The sequence below is a fragment of the Nomascus leucogenys genome, chromosome 20, assembly GCF_006542625.1.
Source record: "Nomascus leucogenys isolate Asia chromosome 20, Asia_NLE_v1, whole genome shotgun sequence".
NCBI classification, from domain to species: Eukaryota; Metazoa; Chordata; class Mammalia; order Primates; family Hylobatidae; genus Nomascus; species Nomascus leucogenys.
Window position 1 is genome coordinate 83298250 of NC_044400.1, and position 5653 is coordinate 83303902.

Below are 5653 nucleotides of genomic sequence, written 5' to 3' on the forward strand. Positions count from 1 at the left end.
GTTAGCTAGTCATGGATTCCTCTTCATCCAGGGTGGGAATGGCCTACTTGGCCACAATACAAGAATGGACATCTACTCAAGCCCAACTTAGCTTCACCTACCATCGGGACCTCTCTACACAAAACCTTCCCTCTGCTAGTATAATCTTTTTGACAAAACCTAAAGCAGCCTTTTAAGATTTTCTTAAACCCACCCCCATTTTTTCAAGTCCCTTGTTCTCCCCTGCTACCCTCATTGGCCAGGCACTCCTATGCATCTGTGCTACTGTAAATTGCAGAACCATTGTGGATGCTTTAGACCCAGCACAATGCAACACAATGATCACCATTATTGAAATTTCTCAAAATTTTGTTTCACTAAATATTCTCAACATCAAATGAGATTTTCTATTCTCCCCCAAATGTTTTAACACCTGGACCATTCATCCAAAATGACGCCACTGAATTCTGTGTCGGTCACCCTTCTTGGAGTCAACTCAACCGATGGTGTCAACAAAGCCAGTATAAATTATGCAAAAGGTTTCAAGTCTTTGTTTCAGAAAACCCTCCTCGATACTACTAGAGACATCCCCATGATAAAACAAAACAAACACATAGGACCGATGTCTGGCTCCCCTGGCAGCAGCAACTTTAGTGGCAGGATCTCACATATTGGGTAGCCAACAAGGACCCTGGTCAATGTTTGGAACTGACCTCACCTTCTGCATCCATTTTTATCGACTACAGAACTTTACTTCCTGTGTGAAATGCAGGCTTATCTCTGCCTCTCAGGAAGCTTGACGAGCACATGCACTCTGGCTTCCTTCACCCCTAAAATTTCCATTGTCCTGGGTGAGGCTTCCTTGCTGTTACCCTTTACTACCTCAAACCAGATCAACTGTGCAGTTTATCTTTTTTTTTTCTCAATGAGCTTGGCATCACAAGTGCCACTACAGGAATAGCTGGCATAATTATTACCTCCTCAACTTACCACAACCTGTCTCTAGAACTGACTCAAAAGACAGAAACCACTGCTCAGACTCTTACAGAGTTACAGCAACAAGTTGATTATCTCGTGGCTGTAGTTCAATATTGTAGAGGTCTTGCCACATGCAGCTCAGGAAAGAATTTGCCTTATGCTAGGAGAAAAATGCTATTTCTGGGTTAACAGATTAGGGAAAGTCCAGGACCATGTTAGAGATTTTATAAACCAAGCCTGTCACCATCAGAAACATGCCACTGAGAGCTAGTGCTCCTGGGGTGCCAACTGGTTCAAATTCTCATCACATCCCTTTTTTGGGGATCCCTAGCTTTTGTCTTGCTTTTTCTCTTTTGTGAGCTTTACTCACTATATCTAGTAACCACGTTTGTTTCCTCTCACCTGGAAACTCTCAGACTTCAAATGGTCCTGCAACAGGAATATCGACCTATTTTCTTCCTTTCTGTACAGCCATGTTTCTCCACATTTCCTCTGGACACTGCAAGTCAAACCTGGGAAAACATGGAGGGAATCTTTTTTCTGACAAAGAGCAAGATAATGAGACACTGATGAGTTATCTTATGTCACCAGGAAGTAGTTACAGAAGACCCAGAGTGCACCTAGTCTCAAAGATTTTTAGAGTCGCCATCTATTGAGGGAATGTTAGAGTAGGCAGTTAGACATGAGCAGAAAAAAAGAGCCCCAGAGGGAAAAACCCTCAATGTCCAAAGACAACCCAAAACATGTATGCTAAATTTGAGCAGAGAGGAGCAGAAATACCTATGAAGAACACCCTGAAACACCCCTTAAGACACCCAGTAATTGCTCATACTGTGATTAAACTGTCAGAATGTAGCTAGCTACATGCTGATAAAAAGGGAGAAAGGGCTAAAGGAAAATTCCTAAGAGATATGCAGACATAGTAAGTACACATTTGACTGCTATATTATTTTCCTAAGGTGGTGGTAATAAGCAGTGCTGCCATTAAGATTCATTGATCACTGGAACTCACACATGTACATCAGCTGACAGTAAGGAAGCATCTCACAGACCTGGGCAGAAACTCGATGAGGATAAAAGAAGAGATTTACCAGGAAGCAGGATACTAAACAAAGGCAGACACTTCAGACAGGGGTGGGAATTTTTTTTTAAGTCTATGATAATAAAAACTGCAACATGTAACTCTCAAGACTGTTTCCAGCTGGGCCAACCTACTCCTCTTTTGGTGTGTTCCTTGTGTCTGGGCTGAATTGTTTCTCTCAAGAAAACAAGAACTGAGGACTTCGCACTTCTTGGTAACACTTTCACCCTCCCCCACCTCTTGACAAACACCATTGTACTTTGTTTTTATGAGATGACTACTAAAAATATCTCACATAAATGAAATTATAATTTTTTTTTTTGAGACGTAATCTCGCTGTGTTGCCCAGGCTGGAGTGCAGTGGCACGATCTTGGCTCACTGCAAGCTCCACCTCCTGGGTTCACGCCATTCTCCTGCCTCAGCCTCCCAAGTAGCTGGGACTACAGGTGCTGCCACCATGCCTGGCTAATTTTTTGTATTTTTAGTAGAGATGGGGTTTCACCGTGATAGCCAGGATGGTCTTGAGTTCGAGACCTTTGCCTCCCAAAGTGCTGAAATTACAAGCGTGAGCCACCACGCCCAGCCCAGTGTTTGTTAGTTTTTTATTAAGAATGGGTGTTGAGGCCAGGCACGGTGGCTCACGCCTGTAATCCCAGCACTTTGGGAGGCAGAGGTGGGCGGATCACGAGGTCAGGAGATGGAGACCATCCTGGCTAACATGGTGAAACCCCGTCTCTACTAAAAACACAAAAAAATTAGCTGGGCGCAGTGGCGGGCACCTGTAGTCCCAGCTACTCGGGAGGCTGAGGCAGGAGAATGGCGTGAACCCGGGAGGCGGAGCTTGCAGTGAGCTGAGATCGCACCACTGCACTCCAGCCTGGACGACAGAGCGAGACTGTCATAAAAAAAAAAAAAAAAAAGAATGGGTGTTGAAGATAATCATGTATTTTCTGTTTGAAGAGGTTGTTTACTGTAGTAGTTAAGACTTATCTCTGGAGTCAAAGTTGCCTGTTTTACTACTGGCTCTTCTGTTGTGAGCAAGTCATTTTTTTCTCTGTGGCTCTGTTCCTTCCTCTGTAAAATAAGGGTAATAATAATATCTATGCATTGACTTTCTGTGAAAATTAACACATATACAGGGTTATGGTTAGTATTTGGTATATATTATTATGTATATGCTGAATTACATTAATGTAATTAATGAACGTTTGAATTCAATAGCTGCCATAATCTGATTTTCCAGAGAAGCCGATGAAGGACTTGGATAAAGTGACTAAAAATGAAAACTGTACCTCATGAACTGCATCCACTAAAACAAAAAAAACATAACAGACAAATTTCCTCAAGATTGTAACATGAATCTCAACAGAAAAGATTACTGCAGATTTTGAATCTTGAATCTATACAGATCATTCTACTTTTCCAACACTTAACATTTACACTCAAAAATAAATCAGCTTAATAAAAAAGTTTTGCTATGTCATAGAAAATGGTATGTAAAATTCTTCACCTACCATTAAGTCTCTTAAAAATGTCAAGAGGGCTGGGTGCAGTGGCTCCCGCCTGTAATCCCAGCACTTTGGGAGGCCAAGGCGGGCGGATCACGAGGTCAGGAGATCGAGACCATCCTGGCTAAAATGGTGAAACCCCATCTCTACTAAAAATACAAAAAATTAGCCAGGCGTGGGAGTGGGCGCCTGTAGTCCCAGCTGCTCGGGAGGCTTAGGCAAGAGAATGGCATGAACCCAGCAGGCAGAGTTTGCAGTGAGCTGAGATCGCTGCAGGTTAGCCTTGGCGACAGAGCGAGATTCTGTCTCAAAAAAAAAAAAAAAAAGATGTCTAAGATATATTTTATCTTGAGATTTCAAAATTCTGATGAGTTTCTTCATATGGTGCTTACAATGTGCAACCCACTTAATGTTTTACCTATTCTAACTTATGTTTAACACACTTTTTGTTAGAATCTCATATAATTTTTCCTTTACCAATACAGAGAAGCAATGCTGACTTAATCCTCTTACCTATGGACAGTGAATTACTCTTATCTCAAGTGATCTGAATGTTGCATTGATAAATTATAAATAATCTCAAACAACCCAGTTAAAAACAATAATTTACCACATTAAAAATTCTAAACTTCTCATCTGAACCTTGAAAGTCCATGTGAAATTACATGGCATGAAGAGACCAGCGAGGAAACTGTAGCCAAAACACAAAGGAAAAGAAGACCTCTGAGGCATACTTAGCTCTGGATAAACACATGAAGACATCACAAAACTAAAGATAATTAGAAAATAAAAACAGAAATCCTCTTTAAATTCAGAATGAGTCAGTTTTGCAGCTTGGGAACAGATGTCCTCTCCACATGCACAATTAATGACATTTCTTCACCATAGATATTTTCAGTCTTTTACTTGGAGCTACAAACTAACTCCAGGAAAGTTTATGGCTAGTTATGGAGCATCTATTACACACCCAGCACTATGTGTGTTTGTTCACTACAATTTATCAAAACATCCCCAATACTTATGTTTTCCCAGTACTCGCCTGAACAAATTGGCCCAAAAAACTTATTTATATCAATTATAAAAAGTGAAAGGAACAATAACTAAAGAAAACAGCTTATATAAGGTTGTCCAATAAAATGAAATGTTCTAATTAAATAAAACAAATACACACATTGTGAAATTACATCTAAAAAGTATTTTTGGTGCACTAAATTTTATAAAAACGATTTTTACAATTTCTGACAAGCTCACATACTTTATGAAGTGAAAACAAAAAAAAAATGAGAAAATTATAGCTAGAGCTTGAGGACCACATAGAACCAGAATTGACTGGCATGGGGAGATTCTCAACAATGATCCATTAGATTGTACAGTAATTAAATGAAAAGAATATAGATTTGACTTCAAAATGTTTTAGTTTCTAGATTTCTAGTAAATTACCTATCCACAGTATTAATAGAATCTTCTTTGTTCCAATATTGCTATTTTCTTTGGAAAATAGGTACAAACTCTCACGCAAACACAATTGCTTGCTCCATAATTTCCTTGCGCCCAAGGTTTATCTTTAGAGCACAAAATTTATATGTTTAACTCTATGTAAATTAAAACTAAAAGTCTGTATGTGTTTGCAGGAGGACATGCCACATGTTCAAAGATATATATGAAATATTTCTGAAAAGTATTCAAGACTCAGGAATGTATGTTTATTACAAACATAAAATGACCTGTAGTTAAAAATAATTAAAGTGTGTAACTGGATTGTGTGTAATACAAAGGGTAAATGCTTGAGGTGATGAATAACTCATTTACTGTGGTGTGATTATTACATACTGTATGCCTGTATCAAAATAACCCATATATGCCATAAATATATACACATACTATGTACTCACAAAACCTTTTGAAAAATTTCAGTAAGAATAAAAATGTAACATGCAAACAATATTCTTCAATTTATTTGCTGTTGAAAGCCACTGGAAAAAGACTAGGGATGTCATTCAATTATATTACCAGATAGTACATTGTTACCATCTTTAATGTACACCCTTGAGTAACGTGGGATAGGTGAAAGTTGGTGGCATAATAAAATCATTCACGGCACAAAAA